Source organism: Tenrec ecaudatus, chromosome 5, assembly GCF_050624435.1.
Source record: "Tenrec ecaudatus isolate mTenEca1 chromosome 5, mTenEca1.hap1, whole genome shotgun sequence".
Classification (NCBI taxonomy): Eukaryota; Metazoa; Chordata; class Mammalia; order Afrosoricida; family Tenrecidae; genus Tenrec; species Tenrec ecaudatus.
Window position 1 is genome coordinate 140,080,235 of NC_134534.1, and position 19,033 is coordinate 140,099,267.

At 39.7% G+C, this 19,033-nt stretch overlaps 1 pseudogene; it reads right to left on the reverse strand.

Annotated features, from left to right (window-relative positions):
- Positions 1-1,190: 1,190 nt before the first annotated feature.
- LOC142448957 (C-terminal-binding protein 2 pseudogene) lies at positions 1,191-2,594 on the reverse strand (annotated as a pseudogene).
- Between the last annotated feature and the right edge of the window lie 16,439 nt (positions 2,595-19,033).

A 19,033-nucleotide genomic window follows, 5' to 3' on the forward strand; every position in this document is an offset into this window, starting at 1 on the left:
ATGTTGAATAAAAGTGGGGACAAGGGGCATCCTTGGCTGGTTCCCTTTTTCAGTGGGAATATTTTAGTCTTTTCTTCAGTGATTGTAACACTGGCTGTTGGATTTTCATATGTAACTTTAGTTATATTGAGGTAATTTTCTTCCAGGTCTATCTTCTTGAGTGTCTTAATTAGGAATGGGTGTTGAATATTGTCAAATGTATTTTTTCTGCATCTTAGTGATATTATCATGTGGTTCTTGTCCTCTTTCTTCTCAATGTGGTGGATAATATTGATAGATTTTCATATGTTGAACCATCCCTACATCCCTGGTATGAATCCTGCTTAGTCATGATGAATTATTCTTTTTATAGACTTTGTATTCTATTGGCCAAGATTTTTTTTTTCTGTTTGGGACAGCTTTAAAGTTGTTTTTTTTTTGTCACAAAAACAGGTATGTACCTATACACAGGCTCAAAATATGCCATCTTTCCAACAAAAAGGCGATGTGTCACGAAGACTGAGTAGAACACATAGCTAGTTGATACAAATCTAAGAGGATTTGTTAAAATCAGTCACATCTAGTTACACATCTGAAGTGTTCTCATATAAAATATCACGTGAAGAAAAGAAGACTTTATCAATGTCTAAAAAAGTGGGTTTGTTCATAGACAACCTGACAAGTGACCATAAAAAGGGTATCCTGAGACATAAGGAAATGCAACAGTACTCTTGAACCCGCTCCGTTCAAGACTCTCCACTCCATTAAATAGCTGAGGATCTGAAACTGAGAAAATAGATTTGAGAACAAAAAGCTTGTGAAACGTAATACTTTTTTTCTTTTTTTGCATCATCGGGGGTGTTGCTGAGCTGCGGTGCCCCTGTGCCCACTCAGTTTGCAGTTCAGGGGTGGGGACCTTTGTGGACGGCGCCTGTGGCGTCTTCCATCTGCCCCAGTGTGACCATGTGGTCATCCTATCGGCAAAAGGGAGCCGCAAGAGACCAGAGCCATGGTGGGGAAACTCCTGATGTGACATTCAAGAGCAAGGTGCTCTGGACCACTTGTGCCCCAGGGGCTGAAAAGGGAAAAGCTCTACTTTGTCCGTGTGACCGATGCACAGAGGAGACCGTGAACACACGAGGATGGAAGCTGGGTAGTCAAGACGCCGGGCCTCTGCTCGCCTGTCAGTGCGGTAGTGGCAGCCGGGGGTGGTGGGTGGAGGGTGTTGTCCAGAGTCCCTTCAGAAGATGCTCCTGTCCTCGGCTTGTCCTGCGCACTGCTGACACTCACTTGGTCCCAGGTGTATCTGTGCGATGCCGGCCTCTGCTATTGCTCGTTGGGGTGCTCCCGATTGTCCCCGTGCTTTGTGGGCTGGTTGGGAGAAGAAGCCTGGGAGGGGTGTACCACTGTGGGGAGGTTGTGGGTGATGGGGATGTCCCCAGGGATGATGCCTTCCATAGCTGCAGGAAGTCCTCCCGGGGCCACGCCCACGATGCCCGGTGGGTACCGGTATGTGGCACCGTTGAGCTCCGGATGAATTGCTTGCTGGTCGATGACTGACCAGGGAGCAGCTGTGACAAAGAATTCCTTGTTCACACAGTTCCTTAGGCTTTCTGGGATGCGACCTGTGATGGCCCGGCGGATTTCCGTGGCAGCGGCCTCCCGCATCGCCAGGGAGGCTTGCTCACTGTACCAGGCTGTGTGGGGCGTGCAGATGAGGTTTGGGGCGTCTTTCAACGGGCCCTGGGCAAAGCTGAAAGGCTCAGATTCGTGCACATCAAGGGCTGCCCCTCGTATCCGCCCTTCCTTGAGGGCTTGGGTTAAGGCTTTCTCGTCCACCAGCCCGCCTTGGGCTGCATTCACCAGGAAGGCTCCTTGTCTCATCTGTTTGATGGTGAAGTCATTGATGAGGTGGTGGTTATGCTCGTTGAGGTTGCAGTGCAGGGACACGCAGTCACTCTGGTACAGCAGGTCCTGCAGCGTGTAGATCCGCTGCACGTCCAGGGACCGCTCAATGCCACCCTGCAAGTAGGGGTCGTAAAAGAGGATGCTGAAGCCGAAGTCCTTGGCTCGAACAGCGACTGCCTGCCCTGTGCGACCAAAGCCCATGAAGCCCAGTGTCTCTCCTCGGATTCGGGCCGCGCCTGAGGCCACTTCCCGGATCTGCTCCACGCTCTGAACCCGCGTGCCCTCTCGCAGTGCCTGGTACAGCCACGTGTTCCGTCGGTAAAGGTTGAGGATGTGGCAGATTGTGGAGTCGGCTGTCTCTTCCACTGCGGCTGAGGGGATGTTGCAGACGGCGATGCCCAGCTCGCCGGCGGTCTTGATGTCCACGTTGCCATAGCCGCTGCCTATCCGCACGATGACGCGTAAGGCCTTGAACTTCTCCAGGTCTTCCCTGCTCAGGGGGATGGTGTGGTACATCATGGCACCGACGGCTTCGTTGAGCACCTTCTCGTGGATCTCCTGCGTGGCCTGGACATCGCAGAAGGCCACAGTGGCGAGGTCCTTCAGGATGGGCATCTCCACGGTGCAGTCCTGACCATCCAGCAGCGCCACCAGGGGCCGGGGGTGCAGGGGGCCGTTCATGATCTGGGGGTGGATACCAATATAAATCTGTCCACCGACACTACAGCTCACACGCAGGGCTGTCCGTCTTCTGGGGGAACACCATTGGCCAAGATTTTGCTACGAATATTTGAATCTATGTTCATTAGAGATATCAGCCTGTTGTTCTCTATTCTTGTCAGATCCTTGTCCAGTTTTTGTACAGTGTTATACTAGCTTTATAGATTGTGTTTGGGAGTTTGCTGTACTTTTTAATGTTCTGGAAGAGCTTGGGCAGAATCAAGTAGTTGATGGCTATATGAGATCATCTGGGGAGGATTTGTTTATCCATGTATTTATCCATGTCGTCACAAAGCAAGTTTTAACAAATTTAAAAACATTGAGATCATATAATCCACTTTCTCAGATCACAATGCTATAAAACTAGAAGCCAACAATAGAAACAACAGTAACATAAAAACAAATGCATGAAAACTGTAAAACAAACTACTAAAAATACTTGGGCAGTAGATGAGATCAAGGATGAAATTTTAAAATTCCTTGAAATACATGAGTATGATAACACAACATGCTAAAACCTTTGGGACACAGTAAAAACAGTTACCACCGGGACATTTATAGCAATCAAAGCACACATGGAAAAACATGTGTAAATAGGGTCCAGTCACTGAAACTTTAATCTGAGCAAGTAAATAATTCACGTATTGTGATATGAAAAGTTAGCCTAAACATGTAAAATTTCCTTTTTTCTCAAAAGTTTTAAATTCTATACCTCCGGCAAAATTAATACTATCAATATGCCCTGTGGGGATGATGTATAATTCATTCCAATAAAATGATAATGGTGTCTCTAAAGTAAATCAGAGACATATATAAACCATAGTTGTATTAAGAGATTTTAGGCTCACACTTTTATCCTTAATCTAAGAATAATTGATTCTGATGCCATGACCCTACTTGATACTCATCCTCATGAAGAGAACACTGAGGATATGGGCATCATAGCAAAGTAGTAAAGAAGCCAGATAGTTCCTAGCGTTCAGAAAAAAAAATAGTGTCTGGGTGTTAAAGGTTTGTAAATAATAAAATCCAAATGCAAAGGAGGGAATGGCATCAGAGCTTAAATTGTGAACACCCAGTTTATAGAAGGCTTTGGATAACAGTTGACGTCCCAAATCCATTTACAGGCTTACAGCAGTAAGCCTTCAGTGAATTCCTTGTGACCATAGTCTAAGGGTGTGAATAGCTTCGCAGACAGAAAGCATTGTAAAGTTGATTATGGCAGATGTGATCAGGTTAATATAGCACACCTTATCATTTGATCTCCTTTTTGACCCATTTTAAGGTTTTCAGTTTCTACTTTTTTATTGAGATTTTTCTCTGTTTTATTTTGTCATTGTTGGGCTGTTTTTGTTTGCTTCTTCTTTCTGATTTTTATGATTATCTCTATATGAAATACAGGATAGGTGAATCTATTAAGATAGTAACTAGAGTATGAGCCCCTAATAAATTGTTAAAATTTTTTTAAAAATTTTAAAAAAAGATAAGAAAAAAAAGAAAATGATTAGGGCAAAGAATGTACAGATGTGTTTTATACAATTGATGTATGTATATGTATGGATTGTGATAAGAGTTGTATGAGCCCCTAATAAAATGTTTTTTAATAAAATAAATTAAAAAAAAGAAAAGCTATATAAGAAAAAGATAGTAACTAGATTTAAAATTAGCAAGAAGTATGACAGAAGAAGGTGAGGAAAATGGGGAGCTAACAAAAACAAGTAGGAGAAAGAAGAACATAGTCTGAAATTGATTGTGGTGGTCATTGCACAACTCTTCTTACGATAATTGAACTATTGAATTGTAGGATATCTAAATTATATGCTAGTTAACTATGCAACAAAAACATTTACAATAGAATGATTGGCCTCATTGGGTCAGAGAAGTTTCTCTAAAGAAGAAATACTATCAAGAACCTAAAAAGTAAATGTAGCTAGAACAAAAAACAAAGCCTTGCCGAGAAGAAACAGAGATCCGAGTAACTTGTCCAGAATCCTCTACACAAAAGGTGGCAGCACCAGATTTTGAAGGCAGATCATTTGACCACCAAGGCTAGATCTGCATGCTAACACTGGGATTCATATAGAGGACCAGTGAATGAGAGAAGACAGGTGGCAAAAGTAGCAGGGAGCATCAGAAAATTAGGGATCAAAAAAAGAAAATGGTTGTAAATTAAATATCCTTCTACCTGGTTATATATTCTGATAAACACTCTGTGATAGTTACATAATTTCATGTCAACTTGATAAATAAAGTGAAAGGGTGGAGTTTAGCCTGTCAATCAGGTCACCGCCTGATGATGCCTCCTTGTGGGTGTGACCTTCTCATGAGGAGGACTCTGGGAACTTCCCCTCTCTCTGCTTCACCTTGCTGTTGAAGAGATACACTCAGAGAGCTGAAGGAGCCAAGTGAAGACCTACATCAGCACTGAGATACATCCACCAGCATTGGATCCACAAGACTTTGCAACCACCAACCTGTGATCTTCCTGCATGTTGCATCATTGCATGTGACTGTGTGAGTTTGAAGAAGGATCCGTGGACTAGTATTTGACTTATGAGATAATATTGAAGTTATGGACTTGATCTGGACTGGGCTGGGATGTTTTCTTAATATACAATTACTCTTTTATATAAAGTTCTTTCTTATACATAGATGTGTCCCTTGGATTTGTTTCTTTAGTCAATCCAGCCTAAGATATACTTGAAATTTTGTGAGCATTAAGGATATGGGTTTTTTCTTTTAAATTTTATTGTTTTAGTGCTGAGAATGAAAACTATTCATGAATCCACAAGTTTAGACAGGTACAATTTAGTGACATTGATTACATTCAGCTTTCTCATCTTCATTTTCTGAACCAATTCTCCCTCCTTAGCATAAACTCACTGCCCCCTAAGGCTCCACCTAATCTTTCATATTACTCTTTTCAAGTTTACCCCATATACCATAGGCAGTCATTTAAAAGAGCAGAGTGCTCAAAGCAGAGCTTTTTACTAGTTAAGCTAAACAATATACTGTTCAAAGGATATTTTTATTTAATGTTTAAAGTTGATATCTGGGCAATAGTTCCAGTCTCATCCATCCTTAGTGGTCCAGAAAATCTAGAGCTCATGAGAATTTGAAATTCTGTTCTACCCTTTTCCCTCTTGATAAAGATACTTTTATGGGATCTTTGATCAAAATACAGTAATGGTAGCCAGGCACCAAAAAGTTCTTCTTTAGTGCCAAAAAAGGCAGTTTTCTTAGAGGCGATTAACTACACATTCCACCTCCTCCTCTTACTCTCAACTATTCCTCTTTCTCTTTTGCTCTGGAAAATAGAAACAAATTGTTGTTTGAATTATTGTTTGCAATTTTTTAAAGACTCCACACATTGCCCCAGGAGCTAAGAGGTAGAAAAGAGATACTGAATATTCTATAAGGCCAATTAAATGAGATGTCCCCTGAAACCATGTCCTTAAACCTCTAAATGTAGCTTCAACAGCGATTATTTTTTGTCATTGTTATAAATTTACCTATTAATTAACTTCTGTTATTTCAACCTTTAAAGGTGTATAACTTATTGACAATTATTACAGTATGGATATACATATATTAAACATCATTAGGTGAAATATACTACAAGATGAAGCTTATTCTACTTTAATGGGGTTAGAAACCAAGGTTTATAAGGTTTCCCCAAAAGAAAAGAAAAATATTAGTGTGTACTTCTAGTGATTACAATGATTTAATTTGTAATTGAGTTTGTTTGTTTCCAATAAGTATTTTCATGCTCATTAAATTTCCTATGAATAATATATGCATATATTTCATAAATATTATCCCTTCTGAATTAATATTTTCTCCTTAGATCCTTTTCTTGTTATTCATCATAGTTCCCTCAATGCCTCAGGAGACAGTTTCATTATCATCATAAATTCAGCAACACAGCCTCTGCCCTCAAGTTTTAGTGTAATCAACAATGCTATTCCCAATATTTTGAATATATGCATTGCCACTGAGTTGATTCTGATCCATAATGACCCCAACCAGGGTTTCCCAGATAGGAAATCTTTATGAGAGCAGATATCCTCATCTGTCTCCCTCAAAGCAGGTGGGTTTGAGCCATGGACGTTTCAGTTAGTAATGCAATGCTTACCTGGCAGTGCCACCAGAGCTCCTTCACATATATAGGTATTGACAGACATATAGACCAATGTCATAGAATTGATGATCCACAAGCAAATCCATCCACCTCTAGACATTAGATTTTTGAGAATGGGCCCAAGTACAGTAAATGGGGGAAGATATCATTTTACCAAATGGTGCTGGCAAAGATATAAGTTAACTTGGAGAAGAATGAAACAGGACCTATATCTCACACAATATAAAAAAAATGAACTCAAGATGTATCAAAGGCCTAAGTGTAAAACCTAGAAATAGATTGTTTACCACTAGAAAAATAGAAACAAATGCAGGGGTCCTTGATTTGGCATGAAAACAATATCAAACATAATGAAAAACACATAAATAGGAGAAGACAAGATAGATGACTACAATCAGAACCAAACCACTGCCATTGAGTCAATTCTGACTCATAAATGACTATAAAATAGCATATAACTGCGCCTAAGGTTTTCCAAGACTATCTGAAAGTAACAAGTTGCCTCTCGCCTGCAGTGCAGTGAGTGGTTTCTAACTGCTGACTTTTCAGTTAGCAGCCTAATGTGGAATTCACTATGCCCTGACAGGACCTCCTAAAATTTAAATATTTATGTGCATTAAAAGATATCATTTGAAGATTAAAAAGAGATACCACAACTGGGGAAAACATTTTTTTTGACAAATGAGACTAGAATTATCAGACAAGGAACTCATATCTAAAATTTATAGAAAATGTCAACAACTCACAAGGAAAAAGACAAATATTCCAATTAAAAATGGCCAATAAACATCGGTAGACATGCTGGCAATCATTAGTCATTAGATAGATACAAATCAAAACAAGAAGGAGAGATTGCCTCACACCAGTATTAATAACCAAAACCCCAAAATCAGTGCCATCGAGTAGATTCCCAGCATTAATGGCAAAGCTCAATAAAACACAACAAACAATGCAGGCTTTTGGGTGCAGAGAAATGGGAACCCTCACATGCTGTTGGCAGGACCACAAAATGGAAATCACCATGGCGCTCCCTCGATGAGGATCTCTGCTCTCACACAGAAAGACCATATGACCCAGAAATCCTTCTACTTGGTGTATATCCCCGAGAAGTAAGAGCCATAGTATGAATATGTACACCCATTCTGTACCTTGAAACACCCCAAAATCCATCTTGAGTAACTACACACATATGTCTGATTACCACACTGCAAAGGTAACCAGGAAAACTCCCAGAGAGACAGAGAGAGGTGGGAGCCATGTTCAGTCTCCCTGATAAATTTGGGAAAGCAAGAGAGTGTCATTGAAGTAGACACACAATTCTTAGGGAGCGTGGCCTAAGGGTTCTTTCCTCAAAACTCCAAACCAAATCCACTGCCATAGAGTCGATGCTGACTCATAGTTACCACCGATGAGTTTTCAAGACTGGGTCTGTTTATAGGAGTAAAAAGCCCAGTCATTTTCCCTAGGAGCTGCTGATGGTTGCAACTGCTGGCCATGCAGTTCGTATCCCAAAGCGTAACCACTACACCATCAGGGAAGTTCTCTCAGAACTAGATAAAGCAATTTCATTCTTTTGTCATCCCCATTCCAGCTTGTTGGATCAATAAAAAAAAATCCTTCCTGTCATTACCATAAAATCTATATCGATGCTACAAGTATGGAAAAAATTAGCAATTAGTTTATCCATAGAAGGACTCAAACCTCTGCTGAATTATATATATAATATATGTATATATGTGTTATATATACATATACTATATATGTATGTATGTGTATATAGATACATGCCATTGTTTTTTTATTATTCTTTGGACTCAGTCATAACTTTGATGGTGTCTAGGTATGTTTTCCACCTTTCTTTTCTCTCTACTGCAAATGCCAAATAAAATTCATTTTCCTCATTGTAAAAAAAAAACCCACAGAAAGTAGGATTAGTGGTGGCATATTGAGGGATTGCAATGGATGAGTTGAAAAATATGTATGTGAATTGTTGAATGTAAAACTGATAATCAGCGCACTATGAACCTTCACCAATTCATGATAGTATTTTTAGTGCAAATATATGTATAATGTCAAACTTGTTTGAAGAGCAAATAACATATTAATTTAACTTAAGGATAAAATTCAATTACTTACTAAAACTCTTCTGTTCTCTCCTTGGTCAATCTGAAAGTGAGATGGTAGTTCAGTGCAGTGAAATATTTAATATGGTTCTTCTACCCATTGCCTTTGTTACTCCCACCTAACTACTTTTTCCTGATGGGTGTGGGCTAGAGAAGTTGTGGCAGGACACTGATAAGATTTAGTTGTAAGTGATTGGTAACAAGATTAATTGTGGCAACCTGCTGAGCCGTCAGTGAATAAAATGAGCCATCTTAGAAGCAGGAAGCGGAGATTTCACTCCCAGCAAGAGAAAAGAGGTAGAAATGTGTTGTGTCCTTTGAATCCTAAGATTCTTGAGTCTTGAACCTCCCTGGTCCAGGAGAGAGTTATGATAATAGAGGAATGACAAAGCAGCAGCAGAACCAGGAGCCAGAGCATGAAACACAGTGTTGATTTACCCAACCCATAGAATAAGGTTAGTTGACTGTTTTCGGGCAAGAAAGCTGGCTGATGGCATAGAGTACCTTGAGGCATTTAATGTGAACAGCTAGGTTTGCTGTCCCATGGAGCTAGAGCTGAGCCCTTTGGGGCTGAGGCTTTTAGTTTATGGCAGAGTGGCATGTCCTTTGAACATTTATATGCAGTTCTAAAAATACTTTGTAATATTGCCAGGGCAGAGGAGAGGCCAGGTCATGAGATTGAGAATCAAGAGATTTGCCCGTGGGCAGGCAGAGATGAGTGTCTCCTACCTGAGCAGCTATATCTTGAGCATTTCTCACCTGGATTGTAACCTGTTAACTTCCCTAATAAGCCCCATAATGTGGAGTATCATCTGTGAGTTGTTTGGCTATTACAATGAACTGTTGAACCCGCTGAGAAGTACAGAGAGCAATGGCAGGGATGACTGGTGCCAGACTTGGCTAGGAGGTTGGAAGGTGTTGGCTCCTAGGAATCAGCTTTGGGCAGCTAATACTGATGATCGGGATTTTCCATTCCACTGTGAAGTTAGAGGGCCCTGGATGCCATCCCATTTCACATTCTTTGTAGTAGTGTCCCTGGATTTGGACATTTATAATGTTGTGTCTTTCTAATCTTATGCCACCAAATTTAAAATGTCGTCACAGATACTGGGGGCTTTGTTTATGGTGTTTAATGATCACTAGTTAACCTAAGAATAAACTCTGAAGGAAAACGAACAGTCTTATTGCAAAAAAAGTTTAAGTGAACTTAAAAATATTTATAGTCAATATAGCCTGAAATTCATTCAAAAAGAAATTGTTGAGATTGGAACATGAATACATATTGCATCTTGCTCCACTGAAAGCTTACATAAAGATATGTTATTTTATGTTGGCAATATTTTTGTTGCCTACATTTTCCTTGGTTTGATGGTCATAATCATATTGCTGCTTTTAAATGGTATCTTTACTGTGAAATTTAAGTGACTGATAATACTTGTGTAGAGATTTCAGGAAGCACCCTAAATAATTCTCTTAAATCTTGGTAAGGCAAGCTTTGTTTATTCATCAAGAAGATTATCGTGCATTTACATGTCAAGAATCCATTTAGTAGGAGAACTGATGATGGTGTAATGGGATATGACCTGGGCTGCTAACAGTAAGGTCAACTGTTCTAAAAACACCAGTGGCTCCTCAGAAGGAAGATGAGGTTTTTTACTCTCATAAAGATTTGCAACATTGGACGCCCGCCAAGGGAGTCCTACTCTGGGAAATGAGCCCCGATGGCTCAGTGGCCTATGTGGAAGGCTGCTAATCAGGAGTCAACAGTTTGAAACCACCAGGTGCTCCATGGGAGAGCAATGAAGCTTTCTACTCCCCTAATGACTTGCAGTCTTGGAAACCCACAAGGGCAGTTCTATCCTGTTCTATAGAGTAGCTATGAGTTGGAATTGATTCAATGGCAGTGAGTTTGGTTTGTGGTTAGTGCCCATTTACCATCTGTTTGAGCTGAAAGGTATGTATCAGATGGAATGTATGACAATCTCAGTTTCACCTAAAAAATTACCTTTCATATATAAAATCTGGCTAAAAACCCATTGGGTTGTCAAGGCATATGCATTGAACTTACTCTCATTTGTAGTTGGAAGTATACAATATTTGTAAATTGTTATTAAGGTACTTAACTAATTCTAAAAAAATACTTGAACTGCAATAACAAATGGCCATGGTTTTCAAGGTGAAGAGGACAGTGAATGACCATAAAGCCTTAGGTTCCACCCACTTACCCACCCAGGTGGAGCTTGTCAGCTTTTAAATGCCAAATTCAACTTTTGACTACATTAGGACTAATTAGTTGGGAAACATTAGAAATATTCTGTAGACAGGGCACTGTTTGCAATCTAAGAAAAGACTTGGATGTCTCTCATCCTACCCAGTAATTACCAGTTGCTAAGTTGAGTTGTATGCGTGTAAAATTTTAAATAGAATGAATTTGAGTGTGTCTAAATATAGACACCAAAGATCCAGATTCTATTGCATTAGATTTCCACATGGCTCAGCCAATTCCCATAGGTTGACAACCAGTCTAATTTTAAATCTAGAGTCTTTATAGAAGTAAAAAGTATTTCCTAATTAGGTAAGGCACTTGCCTGTCATTCCACATTCCTGATAGTTATCAAAAGAAGCCATTTTCAAAGAATATTTTAGAGCTTCCAATTTTGATCTAGACCTTGTTTGACTTCCACGAATTGCCCCTGCTTGTAATAGATGTGGTGCCATCACTAAGCCATGGCTGGTATTTCAGGAAGCAGAGACATCCTTGCAGCGAAAAGCATTAGCTGTCACTCAGGCCGACCAACTCTCAAAGGCATGACAAATGATAGTGCTTCGTTTAATTACCATTTGTTCTTTCATGACAGTAAAAATTGTTATGAATTATGAAGATATGTAATTCATCACGCGGAATATGCCAAAAAATCTAGGTCTGTGATATTAAATAATGTTGACTCAAAGCTCTGTGAAAATTAAAATTATAGAACAAGAGGATAAAGTTTGCCCTACGACTTAATACAAAGGAAGTCTCTCTTCTTGTTTGCATATGTTCCAGTCCTGCCTACTCTTCAGGCATCACTCAATTTTGCAGTGCAAAAAAATACTAATGATTTCACAAAAAATGCACTTCCACTCAGTTTAATGTGTGTTTTTATTCAGTGCTCATATGCAACAAAAAAAGCTTTGTGTTAAGTTCTAGTTTATAGTGCTATTTTCATTTTATTTGACTTTAAGGGTATGCTACTAGTCCAATTACTAAGAGTGGTGAGGAGGGCAAGGTTAAAGCATGTTAAACTAATCATCTATTATCACCCATTAGTCGATTTACTAACACATTCAAACAGGATATGTGAGTTATATATATTTATATATATATCAAATAAAAATTCATGGAAAACAATCTTCTAATACAAAATTTCCATGAACTTTTGAAGCACCACCTTCATGTACATATGTATGAAGGTAAGTAAAAAAGTATTGATCTGATTCATACCCAGGCCTAATTCAAAGAAAGGCTGTTTAAATGTATCTCTTCTATCAGGGATGCCTGCAGATAGGCTCTCTCAGTAATACACTTGTCTTAGTCTCCTTAGAGTGCCTTTGGGAAAAAAAAATCCCATGCAAACAGTGGTTTCTGAGTGGATCTGCTGGGCAGATAGGACAGTTCATAAGGTCATGGCAACTGTGCTTTTGATATTCAAAAGGCATAATCTCGATCGATGTGTTTCAAAAACACAGTACTATTGGGGGCATCGCAGGAAGAAGTTCTGAGAAAATGGAAAGTTGCATTGGTGAGAAAAAAGCCAGGAAACTTGTGCCAGGAACATGTTCCTGTCCTGACAAAGCACCTGCGCATTCACCGCGGGCAGCAGGGTTGTGCCAGGACTTCATTGGGAAACCTTACCCAAGCACCTTCAGCCCTGATCGTGCCTTTTCTGATGTCTTTGTTCCCCAGACTTAAAGAGCATTTCAAAGGGATACGACGTTAGTCCCGTAGAGATGCTACAACTGTCATTTTGATGCACCCTTTGTCATTCTGTATCAAAGATGCAGAATTACTAGACCAAGACATGAAACACCTACCGCCTTCAGAAGTGTACAGACCTAGATATTTAGAACCAATAGCTTCACGTTTTTATGTTTTTGTTTCATAAGGTTTTCTGTGATTTTGCAGTAGTATTGTTAAACTTACCAGTGTGTGTGTGCATGCACATTAACTACCCATGAAGTAATTTCTTCTTAAATGTGAATATTAGCGATTGAATGCAAAGGTGGTAAATTTCATTTTAGCAGAATCAGATGGACTGGATATTAAAGGTTTTAATAGGTATTAGGTACCAAGATCTTTATTATGTACTACAATATCTATAAAAATAATATCCCACCTATTCTTCAGTGGAGAAAATGAGTCCATGAACTTACTTTCCCAATAGTTCATGTAAAATTCTACTTAACTCTCACAAGTAAGAGTTGATAATAATTGTTTTATAAAAATGATAAAATTATAAGTAAACAATGGAAAATTCCATAAAAATTTGATCAGAAAACAAATATTACACTACATTACTATGGTTTATATTTATTTTATGAAAACCATTTTATTGGAAGTTAATACAGATATCCTATCCTTCCAGAGTTCAATCATATCAAGCAGTAGTGTACAATTGCTACCACAATCAGCTTCCAAACATTCTTTTCCTTCCTGGACTTCTTGATATCGGCTCTTTTACACACACACACACACACACACACACACACACACACACACACACACACACACACACACACTACAACCAGCTGTCCTGAAGAAACCCTTAATCTACTTGATGTCCCTATAGGTTCGTCAATCCTTGGTTTCATATACTGGAAAACAGAAAAACATATAACAAAAATTCTGGAGGGTGACCCCCAATGACAACACATCTGAGATAAACCCAATGTGAACAACAACAAAAAATTACAGTAGATGTTCAAAACCCAACCAGGCCTAACATGCATCGAGGGGCAGGGGGGAGGGAGTCAATTGACAAGCTTTATCTCTTTGATTTCCTACAGTCATCTCTCCAATGTGCACTGGTTAGGAACCACTTTCCTCCCGTCCTCTATTATGGTTACAGGGAGATCACCAGAGGCTTATTTCCTGTGTCGATCGATCACAAATGTATCTTGGGCTCACATGGTCATCCATATCCTTCTGCAAACCAGATTCTCACCATATAGCTTCTGATACTATTCCCTCCTTCAATTCCGCATTATATGCTTCACAATCCTTTGGTGACTGATGATGGTGTGCTTCTTCCATGTAGACTTAGTTGACATCTCACTTAGATGGCTACTTGTTTGGAAACAAACTTTTAAGACACCAGACACTATTTTATCTGAGAGCTGGGTGCCATCTAATTTCTTCACCACACTTTGTTAAAGCACCCATATCCCCTGGGTTCCCTTCCTGGGGATGAGTATCAAGCAGGACTGTGATATAAGAACTACTTGTTCTTAAATCAGAGCTAAGATTGAGTGCGAGCCCAAACTCATTCCTGGATCTATGTTGCTTATTTGTTTTGGGCATTTGGCTCCCTTTTAAAACCTCTTTGTTAATTTATGGTAGAGTGTCTTATTGATCATCCCCCTGGGGCATAATGATCTTCCATTAATATTGTCCTTTTTTTGTCCCTGGTACTAATTTTTTTAAAGCCCTGTTGAGAGGGAGATATTGGGTCGATGAGGAGCTAACTCCATATTGCAGTACCTGAATTATTCACTTGTACAGACTCAATCCTTTGGTGGCTGGATGTTGTTTATACAAATAATGGGGGTTAATTGACAGGGAAATAGTACAAAATTATTCGCTGAGAATAGCAGTCAGGTTTTCTGGAGTAATGCATCTTGAAACAGGAGATAGACATTGATGCAGGAAGTCCATGTTTGTCTACCTGCCAACAGTTCAACAATCTTGATGGATCTGTCTTCGGCTTCCTTAGACAACATGCATTTTCCATCTGAAGCCCTCAGGTTACAAGTATGTGCTATATTTTATCTTTAGATCTTTCATCTCTAACATGGTATCATTTAAAACATTTTTGTATTATTCTAAAAAATTATTTTAACAGTTTTATTGGTATATAAACCAACAAAAGCCAGTTTAGCCCAGGGTAGCCCTAGTCATGGGATAGCAGCGGCAATTTGCTGCTGCTCACACCAGGAAGTTTCAGGCTTAAGTCCCGGGCTACAGGTGCATTTGAGGTAGATCCCAGTTCACTTAATGGGATGTCCACATTGACTCCTTCTGGTAATTTCATTACCATTAAGGTGCCAAACAATATCCACTTCCATATGTGATAATGAATTGAGTCTTTCTTGAATTAATGCCTTTAAAGTGACTCAAAGTCTCTTTAGGGACAAAAGTTAATGCTCTGTTGTATAGTTGTCACCATAATTACCAATTTCAACTGGTAAATATGGACTGTATTTTACCTTCTATTATGCCATTAAACGAGTAAAATTTGTCATTATCGTCCAACCTCCTCATTTAAGTGTACAATTTTTATACTTTTCCATAAAAGTTTGTATTTCAGTCACTAGGATAAGCCTATATAATTTCTTGGAAGCTTTCATGCATCCTTCATCAGGTATCTCTACATTGTTTATGGAGGAATGTATATTTGAACAAACTTCACACACTCTGAACTTGCTCTTCATACAATACTCAAGTGAGTTAATAGTATGGTATGTGGTTATGCGAAATTGCTCTGTCAATCAATGAAACGTATGGAGAACTTTTATCTTGTACTATTTTATTTCGAATGCTTTTACAAGAGTAACTGCTTAATAATCAGTATTTGGCAGTATTTGTTTTATTGTGTTTTAAGGTTTCCAGCTCTTCTCTTAAATTATGTAATATTTTGTTGAAACCTATATATGTCTTTAAATTTATTTCAGAATCTTGGAGACTTTGGTGCATCCAATAAAACTGCTCCAATATATTATTGCACATAAACCAAACTCAGTTATCAAATCAGTTGCCCTTGATAGCCACCCTATAGAAGAAGGTAGAACTTCCCCTGTGGGTTTCAGAGACTGCAACTCTTTATAGGAGTAGAGAGTCTAATCTTTCTCCCACAGGGAAGCTGGTGGTTTTGAACTGCTCACCTATGATTAGCAGAGCACTGCATAACCCACTGTCACTAGAGTCCCTATTATTACATATAAACAATATAAGTTCACACTGCAGCATTGATATTTTATGGCAATGTTTTCAGCTTTTTGGCAATTTCTTTTTGTGTCTGATCACCAGCAATACTTTCTAAGTCTAGAATCTGAGTGTGCAATTCTAGGATTCTACTCACTGCTATAGCATACATTTCCTAATGTGTATTAGAAGATGTTTTAATATTACCCATTGCTCAAATATCTTTTAAGAACTGCCCATCAATGAGTAGAGGTGGCCAAAAATATGTACTGTGACTGAAAATAGGGAGAAAAACATACCTGGGTTACTCCTTTAAGAAAAGTATGCTGGAAAGGGAGGGGAAATAGTATATTAATGACTATCACCACTAGTTTTTAATTGAAAAATGCTCCAGGAATTGTTCTATGCACTTTGCATGTATTAACTCATTAAATCCTCACAGCTACAAGAATTCTGTATCGCTCATTTTTAGTTGCGAGAACAGAAACAAAGAGAGGTTAAGAGACTTGCCCGAGGACACGCACAAGTGGGAAATGTCAAACTCAGAATCCACGCTCAGCCCTCCGAAGCTCCGTAGCTCATGTTCTTAATTATGGCATTCTAGTTCCTGTGTAAATAGGGTTTACAAATCTGATGACTGGGAAGCATGAAAATATAGTGGAATGGAGTTAGACTTCATTCGGTGACTATAACCTCAGTTGGCCCAAGGGAAAAACTTAGAAATAAGCTTTCAGTAACTGTTTTTCATTTATTCTACCCCCAACTTCCATTCCAGCTGGTCAGTTCTACCTCCAAAGTATACCTCAACTGTGGCTACCATTCCCCATCTCCCTGCTGTGACTTGGATATTGGACCATCACCTCTCACGGGGCTACTGCAATAGCCTGTAAATTATTTTCTTGCTTCTACTCTTCACCCTCCTACTCATACGCCAACTTAGAAGCCACATGATCATAAGAGAAAGTCATATTATGAAACCCCCGTTCAGAATTCATCAATCGCTTTCCATTCACTTTTAGAATAAAATTCAAAAGGTCTTCCATGGCCTAGAAGATTCTCAGGATCTACCTTGTTCCCTAAAAATCCCTGAAAACCAGTGAGTTACTAATTAGGCTGCTAGCTGCAAAATTAGTTATTTGAACCCACCAGCCACTGCACAGGAGAAAGACGAGGCTGTCTGTTCTACTAGGAACCCACAGCGTCAGGCAGTTTCACTCTGTCCAGCAGGGGCGCCATGAGTTGGAATCAACTAGATGGCAGTGGGTGTCTCTTATTACCTCTTCAAATGCATCTCTTCTCCTATTACACATTGATCTAGTTCTTCTGCCCTTTTTCTTCCTTGAACATGCCAAGGATGGGTTTCACCATTGCTCTTCCCTCTACTACAGTGGTTCTCAACCTGTGGGTCGCGACCCCTTTGGGGGTTGAATAATCCTTTCACAGGGGTCAACTGATTCATAACAGTAGCAAAACGACAGTGATGAAGTAGCAATGAAAATAGTTTTATGGTTGGGGGCTCACCACCACATGAGGAACTGTATGAAAGGGCCGCAGCAGTAGGAAGGTGGAGAATCACTGCTCTATTTGGAGTGATTTTCCTACGGATCTTCCCTTGATGGTCTCAAATCTAGTTAATGCATCATTTCTCCCAGAGTCCTCCTTGGAACTCCATAGTTCATTGCCCCTTACCCTTCCAAATGCAGCCCCCTCCCCTTCTTCTTAGCATTTACCACTACCTGAAAATATCATTCATTACTTATATTTACTTTATGATCTGCCTTCCCCAATCTCAGATCAAATAAAACTTTCCTTCCTTTTTGAGCAGTCAGATCAGTACCTGGAACACGTTGGTTATGCATAAAATATCAGCGGTTGTGTGGATGACTGCGTGAAGAAGCCAAGGCTCAGAGAAATTGTTGTTGGGTCTTTTTAATTCGGCCCGCACACTTAGTGACCCCATGCACAATAGAACAAAATACTGCTCAATTCTGCACCGTATTCACAATCATTGCTATGTTTAAGGGTTTTATTGCAGCCATTGTGTCGTTCCGTCTTGTTGAGGGTTTTCTCTGGATGGAACAAATGGTTTCCAACCAGTTCTGAGCTTAAAGGCTGGCCATTTTAAGCTACCCAGAAACACTGCTGAATAAAGACCTGGAAATCTTCTTGTATAAATATTATAGTCGGGAAAGCCTATGCAACAACTTTATTCTGTAACAAATGGGGTTATCATGGTTGCAATCCCCCCGAAGGCAATGAATCTGGTTTTGGTGGGTAATCCATGGCCCCATGGCTAGAACAAGCATAAGAATAAGATGAAACCAGAACCATAATTTAGGTCCAGAGACATTTGTACTGTAAAACATTGCCGTTCTAGGTCCTCGTTGTCTATATAATGTAGGAGGGACCTAAGACCATATCCAAGTGACCCCTTGCTAGTTGTAGGTGTGAAGTTCTGCAAGTGCTATGAGAACACAGATGAGTAGTGGTCACGGGGAAATTGGAGGGTCAATATTTGAGTTAAGTCTTAAAAGAATAGTAAGATTTTGACACATGGATATGGAGGCTAGAAGAAGGCCCAGCGTGGGCCGATTCAGAGAGGTGGAGAAGTTCAGGGCATGTTCACCTACAAGAACAAAATATGAAATTGGCAGCGATAAGCCAAGAAGAGACAAAGGTTGACACATCAGCCTCCTACTCTGCAGCCTTCAGGCTTGTGGGAGAGTTTGCAAGTGACACTAGAGGTAAGCACTTATTAATTGTATCTTTTTTTTTTTTTAGCTCAACTGTTCCAATGCCTAGCCTACTTCTATCCCAACTTCAGTATGACACTCTCACACAGTTCACATTTAGTCACCACTAGGTTACCTTAGATTCTGATGACACAGCTACAGAAAGACTGGTCTGGGTGGAAATGAAAGTCAGAAGGGTCCTTAACTCACGGTGGGACCTTGGTCAGGGTTTCACCTCTTTATCGCTTGG